The sequence below is a fragment of the Ornithorhynchus anatinus genome, chromosome X1, assembly GCF_004115215.2.
Source record: "Ornithorhynchus anatinus isolate Pmale09 chromosome X1, mOrnAna1.pri.v4, whole genome shotgun sequence".
In the NCBI taxonomy this organism is placed as follows: domain Eukaryota; kingdom Metazoa; phylum Chordata; class Mammalia; order Monotremata; family Ornithorhynchidae; genus Ornithorhynchus; species Ornithorhynchus anatinus.
Genome location: NC_041749.1, coordinates 65,828,212 through 65,840,881, shown reverse-complemented (window position 1 = coordinate 65,840,881; position 12,670 = coordinate 65,828,212). Strand labels below are relative to the sequence as shown.

The 12,670-nt window shown below is 42.9% G+C and overlaps 1 protein-coding gene across 17 annotated transcripts in view; it reads right to left on the bottom strand.

The window, feature by feature from the left end:
- Positions 1 to 12,670, bottom strand: part of CADPS (calcium dependent secretion activator) — a 495,043-nt gene that overhangs the window by 276,784 nt on the left and 205,589 nt on the right. The gene's annotated exons all lie outside the window — the stretch shown is intronic.

The following is a 12,670-nucleotide window of genomic DNA, read 5'->3' as shown; positions in this document are numbered from 1 at the left end:
GGTATACATATTAACATTTTTAGAGTGTTTTGTCCCATGCCTGTAACATATAGCTGTGGTACACTTAATACTAGAGGTAAGATACCTGAGATACCTTTCAATTATGCCATGTAAAAGAAAAATTGTACTTTTAGTTTCATGCAGGGTCCATTTTTAGATGTGGGTTAACAAACAGGGAGGGAAAAAAGGGGGGAGGGAAGAAAGGGAAGGGAGGGAAGGGAAGGAAGGAAGGGAGGGAAGAGAGGGAAGGGAGTGAGGGTGGGAGGGAGGGAGGGAGATAAAGATGGGGAGGAAGGATGGAAGGAAGGAAGGAATGATACTAGCATGTATTGGAAGAGTGCCAGGAAATTTGTATAGCAGATGAAAAATGAACACCTTGTTAGATTACTTTATAAGTGTGCTAGAACTAGAGGAAAGGAGAAGAAAGTAATTTAGTGAGTTATGAGAAATCCAGACATTAAAGAAGAAAATAAACCATTACTTATTTTTGTTTGTTTTTTAATGGTGCCATGTGACAGGCATTGTATTAAGTGGCTGGGTTAAATACAACATAATCAGATTGGACACATTCCATGTTCCATGTGGGCTCACAGTCTTAATCCCCATTTTGCAGATGAGATAATGAAGCACAGAGAAGTTAAGTGACTCATCCAAGGTCACACAGCAGATATGTGGCAGAGTTGGAATTAGAACTCAGGTCCTTCTGAATTCCAGGCCTGTGCTCTATCCACTTAGCCACAAGCCTTTCAAAATTCTCCTTTCATAAATGATCTCTTCTTTACCTCAGCAGGATGTGTTTTTCTAAGTACTCACTAATCTTAATTACCCCTACCTATTTGCCAGGTGAAATTTATCAGTTTATAATTCCCAGAATCACCTCTGAATGCATTCTTATAAATGTGTATGGCATTGGCAATCTGTTGGTGCTGTTTATTTACAATAAAATTTTTTCATATCTCTTCTTCTGCTTTCTCATTCTTTCTACATCTCTAATTTCTTTCATTCCTATCTTTTGCTTTCATACGTCAGATGCTTTTTTTCTCATTTTTTCCCAAATTTTTACATCTTATTATTTTTCCCAAAAGATAACCTTCTGCTTTTTTCATACCCTAGTCTTATCCACTAAAAGATGTCATTTTGCTAGTAATGCTAGTATTGAGAAGCAACAAGGCCTAGTGCAAAGAGCACAGCCCTTGGAGTCAGTGGATCACGGTTCTAATCCCAACTCTGCCACTTGTCTGCTGTGTGACCTTGGGTAATTTGCTTAAATTCTCTGTGCTTCAGTTAACTCATCTGTAAAATGGGGATTAAGACTGTGAGCCCACGTGAAACATGGAATGTGTACAATCTGATTACGTTGTATCTAACCCAGCACTTAGCACAGTGCCTGACACATGGCACCATTAAAAAACAAAAACAAACAAACAAAAAGTAATGGTTTATTTTCTTCTTTAGCTATCTGTATTTCTCATAACTCACTAAATTACTTTCTTCTCCTTTCTTCTAGTTCTAGCATACTTATAATCTAACAAGGTGTACAAACCTATACACATTCCCTGGTACTCTTCTAATACATGATAGTATCCATCCTTCCATCCTTCTTCCCTTCCTCCCTCCCCACTTTTTTTCCCTCTCTCTGTTTCTTAACCCTTACCTTCTATGGGCCTCAGTTACCTCATCTATAAAATGGGGAGAAGAGTGTGAGCTCCATGTGGAAGAGGGACTGTGTCCAACCTGATTAACTTGTATCATTCCCAGTGCTTAGAACAGTGCTTGGCACATAGTAAAAACGTAGTACCATAATTATTATTATAACATGAATTAGCTGGTCCTTTCTGAAGGGATCAAAAAGCAAATAGATAGAAGGTGAACCAGTGGATATAGCATACTTAGACTTTCAAAAAGTTGATAAAGTTGCAAACTAAAAGTTTTCAAAGCTGAGTAATCATGTGCTTGGAGAAATTCATGTCACCGACAGAAAACTGGCTCAGAGAGAAGGTATGAGGCGTAGATTATACAGCCACTTTTCTGGATGGAGAAGTTCAAACAGGAATCAGTGCCAGGACCATTTAGTTTAACATCTTGATAAATGAGCTAGGAAAAGGTTATGCGGTGGAAAGTTTGCAGATAGCAAACTAGGTGGCAAAATGCCATGTGGATGTGGACAAACTGCAGAAAAACCTAAAAATTGGCAGCAGAGATTCAGAGCAAGTAATGCATCTAGGGAAAAATGATCCAACCACAACTGATGGACTTTGAGCTATCAACCAGGACTCAAGAAAGATACCATAAAGTCTTTGTCAGTTTTTCCTTTCTGTCATCAATTTAATGTGCAGCAGCAGCCAGAAAGGCCAACAAAATGCTGACTTCATCAGGGAAGGAGCAGAAAACAAAATAAAGGCATACTTTGCCCCTATATAAACCATGGCACATCAGCACCTGGAATACTCTGCACAATTCTCATTAGATTTTAGGAAGGTACAGCCAGGAAGATTGGAGAATGGCAAAGTTTTATTTTTATAATAATATAGGATCAGGTATATCAGTCCTATTGTATTCTCCCAAATTCTTAGTACAATGTTCTGCACACAACTGGAGCTCAATAAACACTATTATTTGTAGGCCTCTTCTTGCACCAAGCCTTTAACCCTTTACTCTTTCCTGATTATGATCCAATCTGTCTCAGTACATTGTTCTTTCATTCTGTCCATTTAAATATAATCTCTAAAGTTCTCTGCAATTTTTAGGAACTTATGAAGTTGTACTATAGAATTGGCACAGAAGCCCATGTAGACCAAAATGCTGACAATATGATGTTCCTACTCATGTTTTAGCTCAAAGCTATAACTGAATTTTTTGCTTAGGGGAGGACTCAAATCCAAGCATATTTCCCACTTTCAGCATTAAAAATCTGGCTCTCCCTTTTGCCATTTGAGAAAGATATAGCAAGGTATTCCATTTGCTCATACTGAAAAAAAAAGCAGTAATCAAAGGATCCAACTTATAAAAATTAAAAATCCCTATTAGATATGAATAGGAAACTGAGCCATCAGAGTTTGTGTAATGAACATACTGCATGTTAAGATTTTCATTATTTAAATAATAATAATATAATATTGGTATTTGTTAAGCGCTTACTATGTGCCAAGCACTGTTCTAAGAGCTGGGGTAGATAGATACAAGGTAATCAGATTGTCCCACATGGGGCTCACAGTCTTAATCCTCATTTTACATATGAGGTAACTGAGGCCCAGAGAAGTGAAGTGACTTGCCCAAGGTCACATAGCAGATAAGTGGAAGAGCCGGGATTAGAACCCCAACCTTCTGACACCCAGACCCGTGCTCTAGCCACTATACATGATTAACTATCACAAAGATTTTAATATGACATCAACCCTGTGACAATTTATAATATCTATTCTGTTTTTCTAGTTGATGTGATTTCTGTCACAATGTGATTAATTTTTCACCAAATTGGATATCACTAGTTGGCACAATTGACATTGGTTTCGATACCTGGCATGATCAACAATTCATTTATCTTACCACCCACCTTAGATTGAAAGTTCTGTGAAGGCAGGGATTGTGTTTACTTCTTTTGACTGTTGCCCAAACCATACAAATTCTCTGAAATAACACTATTTCAAATCTGGCAGCCAGGGTACCAGTGTTGACAGTATTTACTGAGCATCTACTGTGTGCATACAATTCTCTGCACAGAGTAGATGCTCAATAAATACTGTTGATACTGATACCCTAGCTGCGGGATTTTAAATAGTGCTATCTTTTGGAGAAAAAACTCTGTTTAAAGGAGCATAATATTAGGCATTTCTTCTGGCTTTAAAAACATTTGTAATAGCTCCCTGTGCTGTTGTGAGCTCCTTAAATTAGAGGTTCTGCAACAAGTCAGGACATGGTACTTTCCAATTACTCCCCTCTGATTTTGTTTTCCAAGAACTTCTTTTTCAGATATACTAGCAAATGACATTTTCACTATTCTGTCAGGTTTTCTTTTGTCACAATCACTTAGCTTCAGTTATATGACACAATATGAATCAATCAATGATGGTATTTACTGAGTGCTTATTGTGTGTAGAGCACTGTATTAAATGCTTAGGAGAGTATAATAAAACTGAGTTGGTAGGCACATTCCCTGCCCATCAGGAGCTTACAGTTTAGAGGAGAGCACAGACATTAAAATAAATTATGGATATGCACATAACTGCTGATGGGCTGACAGTAGAGTGAATATCAAAGGGTCCAGATCCAAGTGCATGGGTGATACAGAAAGGAGAGCAAGGAGGGGAAATGAGGGCTTAGTCGGGGAAGGCCTCTTAGAGGAGATGTGATTTTAATAGGGCTTTAAAAGTGGGGAGAGTGATAGCCTGTCATATATGAAGGAGAGAGAGTGCCCAGCAAGGGGTTGATGGCTAGATAGATGAGGTCATGGTACAGTGAGTAGGTTGGCATTGGAAGAGCAAAGTGTATGGGCTGGGTGGTTGTGAGAAAAAAGCAAGGTGCAATAGGAGGGGGCAAGCTGATTGAGTGCTTTAAAGCTGATAATCTGTTTGATGTGGAGGTGGATAGGCACCTACTGGAGTTAATATATATGAGAAGGGAGCAGGGTATGCACTAAAAGTCCTATGAGAAAAATGATCCAGGCAGCCAAGCAAAGAAGGGACTGGAGTGAGAAGAGAAAGACAGCAGGGAGGTTAGCGAGGAAGCTTCATGCCATTTTCAAGTCAGGATATGATAAATGTTTGTATTAGCATGGTAGCAGTTTGGACGGAAAGGAAAGCATGAATTTTAGCAATGCTGCGAAGGTAGAACTGAGAGGATTTGGTGTCAAATTGAATATGTGGGTTGAATGAGAGAGGTGAGTCGAAGATAATGCCAAGGTTACAGGCTTGTGAGATAGGAAGGATAGTGTTATTGTTTAGAGTGATGGGAAAGATATGGGGTGGACAGAGTTTGGTTGGGAAGATGAGGAATTCTATTTTGGACATGCTAACTTTGAGGTGTAAGCAAAACATCCAGGTAGAGATGTCCTGAAGGCAAGAGGAAATGTAACACTGCATAGAAGGAGCAGGGTCAGGCCTGGGGAGATAACTTTGGGAATTAGCCAAGTAAAGATAATAGTTGAAGCCCTGGGAGTGAATGAGCTCACCAAGGAAGTGGGTGTAGATGGAGAACAGAAGGGGACCCAGAACTAAGCCCTGAGGGACTCCCACACTTAGTGGATGGGAGGCAGAAGAGGAGCCTGTAAAAGAGACTGAGAAGGAGCAGCCAGAGGTCTATAAGGAGAAACAAGAGAGGACAGTGTCAGGTGAATCCGAGTACCTCCTAAAACCTTGAACCAAATTCTTTCACATATTCAACTGGTGGTAGATCCTCACCAAATTGAATTTTTCCTGTTGCAAATCCCATAAAATTTCTTTTGATTACTTTGCAAAGTCTGATGTTTATTTTTTTTTCTGCCTTAGCTTTATATCTCCATAATCCTTTTTGGAGTATGCATTTATTTTTATGTGCCCATCTCCATTATGCCTTTCAATTTAATCTTTGCTCACTCAGTGCAAGGAGAGTAATTATCCAGGCAACTTTATTAAACTTCTTAATTGTTATGTTTGCATTGAAAAGGGTCTTCCCAGCCATTCTCTGAGCTGACTGATTTTTTGCTTTAGTTGGTTCTCCCTTCTAGCTCATATTTTTGGCTTCTAAGCTCTCCCTCACCTTGCCCCCTCCTACCTCCCCTCCCTTCTCTCCTTCTACAGCTCACCCCCCACACTACGCTCCTCTGCTGCTAACCTCCTCACTGTGCCTCATTCTCGCCTGTCCTGCCGTTGACCCCTGGCCCACGTCCTAAGACCTGGAATGCCCTCCCTCCTCACATCTGCCAAACTAACTCTCTTCCCCTCTTCAAACCCCTTCTGAGAGCTCACCTCCTCCAAGAGGCCTTCCCAGACTGAGCCCTCCCTTTTTCCCTCTGGTCCTCCTCCTTTCCCCATTGCTCCTACTCCCTCCCTCTGCGCTACTCCCTTCCCCTTCCCACAGCACTTGTGTATATTTGTACATATTTATTACTCTATTTTATTAATGATGTGTATATACCTATGATTCTATTTATCTATTTTGATGATATTGAGGCCTGTCTACTTGTTTTGTTTTGTTGTCTGTCTCCCCCTTTTCGACTGTGGGCCCGTTGTTGGGTAGGGATTGTCTCTGTCTGTTGCCAAACTGTATTTTCCAAATGCTTAGTACAGTGCTCTGCACACAGTAAGCGCTCAATAAATACAACTGATTGAATGAATGAATGAACTACATCAATACATTTTGAGTTGTGAGGAGGGATTGTCTAGGTATTATTGCTAGGATTATGGTACAGTTAACATATCAGATACTACATATGGTGGGACCACATGGTGGGAGGCTTGGGTGAATGAGTGCAGGGGTTAGAGGTGGGCAGCTACTTTCACAGGGTAGGGAGAGAAAGGAAAAAGTATGAACTCCATGGGAAATGGACCATGGTTCTTGATGCTTGTCTCTTGATCAACCTTGCTCTTAATGAAATCCTGCACTCAGTGCTGCCATTTAACTTCTCAGCACTTCAGTTACATTCTCTGTATAATGGGAATAAAATACCTGTTTTCCCTTCCTCAGACCCTATTTCTGACCTGAAGCGGCATGGAATATGGAAAGAACATGGGCCTCAAAATCAGAGGACCTGGGTTCTAATTCCAGTTCTGCCACTTGTGTGTTGTGTGATCTTGGGCAAGTCACTTAACTTCTCTGTGCCTCAGTTCTCTCATATGCAAAATGGAGAATAAAATCTGTCCTCCCTTTTGCCATGTCCAACCTGATTACCTTGTATCTACCCCAGCACTTAGAAAAATGTTTGACACATAGTAAGTGCTTAAATAACATTATTATTATTACATTTGTTATTATGCTAAACAGTACTCCTGGCAGGCCTTGCCTCAGGTTCCCAATGATTCACAGTGATATTGGTGGTCGGGAAGAGAGCAACTATCAGTATAGCAGTAGCCTGGATGCATCTCTATGCACCTTTAGCAACATGTCCCTCTGGAGTGCCTTGGGAGTGCACTTGGAACTCAGAGTCCCTGAACTCTGGAGTGCCTTGATATACCATGGCTCAGCATGGCCTGAGGAGCTCTGCTCTAGGCTGCAGAGGACAAACACTAAAGAGATCTTGCCTTGGCCACCTCCTAGCTTCAAGAACTCCTGCTGCAGAGTGTGTGTGTGTGTGTGTGTGTGTGAGTGTGTGTGTGTGAGAGAGAGAGAGAGAGAAAGAGAGAGAGAGAGAGATTGGGGACTAGGGGTAGGAGAGGTGAGAGGAACTGGAATCCGATCCTCCCCTATGCCTTCCCAGAGGAACCTGCAGCCAGTAACAAAACTTTTGGCTGCTTTGGATACCTTCACCCCATTAAAGAGCTTGGGGATTCTGGGCACTGGGTGCACCAAACAAGGAACCCCTAAATGATGTGAAAGAGAAATGTGAAATTGGAAACGTGAAAGAGAGCCTAGGAAGGAGAGGCGGGAAGTTGTTTTTTCCTCAGAGCCTCTTGAGAGTGCACTGCTGTGGCCTTGGAAAGTTGACCTACAAATCTCCCACTAGACTGTAAGCTTCTTGAGGCCAGGGAACATGTTAACCTACTCTATTGTATTTTATTCTCCCAAATGCTTAATATGGTGCTCTGCACATGGTAAGCACTCAATAATAATAATTGTGGTATTTGTTAAGTGCTTACTATGTGCCAGGCACTGTATTAAGCACTGGGGTGGATACAAGCCAATTGGGTTGGACACAGTCCCTGTCCCATGTAGGGCTCACAGTCTCAATCCCTATTTTACAGATGAGGAAACTGAGGTACAGAAAAGTGAAGTGACTTGCTTAAGGTCACACAACAGACAAGTGGAGGATCCATGATTAGAACCCATGACCTTCTGACTCCCAGGCCCATGCCCTATCCACTACACCATGCATTGATTGATTGATTACCTTTCTCCCCACTCCCCATGCTTGACCCCCCTCCAAATACCTTCCACATCAACATCCCAGTCTTCCCCCCAACCTGCCTAGCCAAGAAGCAGGTACAGCAGTAATAATAATAACATTCACTAAGTTCTTACAATGTGTGAAGCACTATAGTATGATTGGGGAGAAATATAAGGATATTGACTCAGAAACAGACACTGACCACAGGAGGCTCACAAGATAAATGGGGAAAAGGGGCAGGACAGACATAAAGGGAATGGAAAATAAGTATATTCAGCAAAAACAAACAACCACAGTTCAATTAAAAACAATGACAATAAGGAAAGTAGTCCATCACTGCTGGGAGGAAACAGTCCTCAAACTATTCACCACTTCAGGTATGGCCATCCTTTGTCCAAACTGTTACAATATTCCTAATGTTTAGACTGGGAAGTAAGTTTCTACCTACCTTCTGCTCCTACCAGCAATGGTAGGTGGGAAGAATTAGGGCTGTCCTGGTCATTAAGCATCCACCCCAGAGTGCCCCTTGTGATCTTGTGACCTGCCTATCCCACCAATAGACTCTGAAAGCTACAAGACTGCAATTTCCTAAAAAGCACCTTAATTGCACCCTGAACCAGGCTGCAATTCCCTACTTGACCAAACATTCAAATTTGCATGGCTTGATACCAATTCAGATTGGTTGGTAGTAGGAAACTGGTATCAGGAATTCCCTAAGTAAGGACACCTCATTTGTGAAGGAACAGATTTACCCTATGGTTATTCAGAGGCAGCACTTTAATTTCTAATATGAAAATGCATCCCTTTGAAATAGAATAAAAATAAAGAAGGAACAGAAAACTTCCAATTTTATTTAATATATCACATTTCAAATGTGATATAATCAGTCCATTTTCATGCTTTAATACCCAAAACAAATAATGAGTCTCATGAAAATGAAAGCTTTGTAAAGCTTTTGTAGCTTCTTGAAAGTTGAAGGTTGTGAGTTTTGGTGTCCGCACAAAACTTGATGTCTTTCTATGATGAACAGGCCTGTCTTCCCAAAGATAAACTCCTGTTGTCACCACTTTGTGGAAGTCTACCTTTAGCCCCTTCCCCCTCTTATGACAACGTTGGGCAGTACACAAATGCCATGCTTAGCTAGGGCTGTGGCTATATAACAGTATGCCTCTTCTCCATTGAAGTCCACAAAGACTTTGGGCTACAGGCATTGGGCCAGCCACAGGATGTTCTTCACTCCGCTGCCCGGCTCATCTTCCTGCAGAAACGATCTGGGCATGTCACTCCCCTTCTTAAACAACTCCAGTGATTGCCTATCAACCTCCGCTCCAAACAAAAACTCCTCATTCTAGGCTTCAAGGCTCTACATCACCTTGCCCCTTCCTACCTCTCCTCCCTTCTCTCTTTCTACCGCCCATCCCGCACACTCCGCTCCTCCGCCGCCCACCACCTCACCGTCCCTCGGTCTCGCCTATCCTGCCGTCGACCCCTGGGCCACGTCCTCCCGCGGTCCTGGAACGCCCTCCCTCCTCACCTCCGCCAAACTGATTCTCTTCCCCTCTTCAAAACCCTACTTAAAACTCACCTCCTCCAAGAGGCCTTCCCAGACTGAGCTCCCCTTCTCCCTCTACTCCCTCTACCACCGCCCTTCACCTCTCCGCAGCTTAACCCTCTTTTCCCCCCATTTCCCTCTGCTCCTCCTCCTCTCTCTTCCCATCCCCTCAACACTGTACTCGTCTGCTCAACTGTATATATTTATTACTCTATTTATTTTGTTAATGAAATGTACATCGCCTTGATTCTATTTAGTTGCCATTGTTTTTACGAGATGTTCTTCCCCTTGACTCTATTTATTGCCATTGTTCTTGTCTGTCCGTCTCCCCTGATTAGACTGTAAGCCCGTCAAACGGCAGGGACTGTCTCTATCTGTTGCCTACTTGTTCATTCCAAGTGCTTAATACAGTGCTCTGCACATAGTAAGCGCTCAATAAATACTATTGAGTGAATGAATGATGTTCTCCATGGGACTTCAGGGAATCTGAGTTGGTGGCTCAACCAAGGGCATAACGGATGGTTCTGCAACTACAGCTGAACTGGAAGATCAACCCTGGGCCCAAAGCATGTCACCACTCTTTCTTGTCTTTTTGGGGCCCAGAGATGGACTGGAGCTCAGGTTCTCAAGGGATAAGTGTCATCTTTTTTATGGAATGGTGCTTGTCATGGTTCTGGACATGTATCATAATTGAACTCACAAACAGCCTCCTGAGGCTCTCCTATTTATAAGCCTCTTGTGTTTACAAGCTTTCACATTACTCATGTTCCCAACCTATAAATACACTGTTTTGCTCACAAACAGTGTGTCATGACATGGAACTAATATGACCTTTGGTGCCACTTCATTTCTCAACCCTTAAATCAGGAAATCACTTTGATATTCAGGCTTTAAGGTCTATGAGTTTTCTGAGTAACTTGATTCTGAGCTTGAGGTGGCTTCCCAAACCCTAAGAGTAGAGTGTTTAGTGCCACATGATATTGGAGGAGAAGGAAATAACTCTGGATTTGGATCAAACTGGGTCAAGGGAAAGAGTTAAGGGGTGATGGGAAGTGAAGCAACTTGGGATCAGGCCATTTACTATGTTGAGGAGGTGATTTCAGACATAGGTTGGGGAGGGATGAGGTGTTAGAGGTCACTGATAATGATGACATGGAGGTGGTATTCATCTGTGACAAGAAGGGGAAGATGAAAGTGGTGGGGGCACAGTGTCAGACAGCTGGATGTTCCTGTGTCTCAATTCTATGGTTTGGGATGTGGGTGCAGTAACTTGGTGCAAAATTGAATGCGTGCCCCCCGTGGATTTCCCACCACACTTTCTTTAGTTACTGGACACAAAAAAATCACCAAAGCTTCATGTACAGACAGACTGGCAGATGAATGTTTACCATCAGGGGAATAAGGCTCAGCATTTTGCTTGACTTTATTCCTGATAAAAGGATAATAGTACATTTTGAAGAAATGTCCTGTATAAACAGGTTCACCACTTAATGAACATTGGAAGCTGCCTAGGCAACTAAGATGAGTGACCTGCAAAGATCTGTTCAGAAAATTCAGCAATTTAGGCAGATGTGTTTGAATATAGTTCATTCATTCATTCATTCAATAGTATTTATTGAGCGCTTACTATGTGCAGAGCACTGTACTAAGCGCTTGGGATGAACAAGTCGGCAACAGATAGAGACAGTCCCTGCCATTTGACGGGCTTACAGTCTAATCGGGGGAGACGGACAGACAAGAACAATGGCACTAAACAGCGTCAAGGGGAAGAACATCTCGTAAAAACAATGGCAACTAAATAGAATCAAGGCGATGTACAATTCATTAACAAAATAAATAGGGTAACGAAAATATATACAGTTGAGCGGACGGGTACAGTGCTGTGGGGATGGGAAGGGAGAGGTGGAGGAGCAGAGGGAAAAGGGGAAAATGAGGCTTTAGCTGCGGAGAGGTAAAGGGGGGATGGCAGAGGGAGTAGAGGGGGAAGAGGAGCTCAGTCTGGGAAGGCCTCTTGGAGGAGGTGATTTTTAAGTAAGGTTTTGAAGAGGGAAGAGAATCAGTTTGGCGGAGGTGAGGAGGGAGGGCGTTCCAGGACCGCGGGAGGACGTGACCCAGGGGTCGACGGCGGGATAGGCGAGACCGAGGGACGGCGAGGAGGTGGGCGGCAGAGGAGCGGAGCGTGCGGGGTGGGCGGTAGAAAGAGAGAAGGGAGGAGAGATAGGAAGGGGCAAGGTGATGGAGAGCCTTGAAGCCTAGAGTGAGGAGTTTTTGTTTGGAGCGGAGGTCGATAGGCAACCACTGGAGTTGTTTAAGAAGGGGAGTGACATGCCCAGATCGTTTCTGCAGGAAGATGAGCCGGGCAGCGGAGTGAAGAATAGACCGGAGCGGGGCGAGAGAGGAGGAAGGGAGGTCAGAGAGAAGGCTGACACAGTAGTCTAGCCGGGATATAACGAGAGCCCGTAACAGTAAGGTAGCCGTTTGGGTGGAGAGGAAAGGGCGGATCTTGGCGATATTGTAGAGGTGAAACCGGCAGGTCTCGGTAACGGATAGGATGTGTGGGGTGAACGAGAGGGACGAGTCAAGGATGACACCGAGATTGCGGGCCTGCGGGACGGGAAGGATGGTCGTGCCATCCACGGTGATGGAGAAGTCTGGGAGCGGACCGGGCTTGGGAGGGAAGATGAGGAGCTCAGTCTTGCTCATGTTGAGTTTTAGGAGTTATTAAAGGCAGATTTCACTCCATGTGAGTTTGGGGGAGGGATGGTGGATGTGAATATATACAGCCTTATAGATTTATATTCTACATATGTAAGAGGAACATGCTAACTACAAAGATATGGACATGCATTCAGTCAATAAATTCTATTTCAAATAGTTACAGCAACCTTAAAGAGAGCTCGACATACATTTGACCAACTGTTATCTACTGAACTCGGAATAGTGCTTTGTATTTATACTGATAGTTCTTCAGCCTACATGTGCTACCAGCTTGTAAAACTAATCACAATACTCTGGTGCCTTCATGACATTAGAACAGTGCTCGGCACATAGTAAGCGCTTAACAAATACCAACATTATTATTATGACATCATTTTACATTC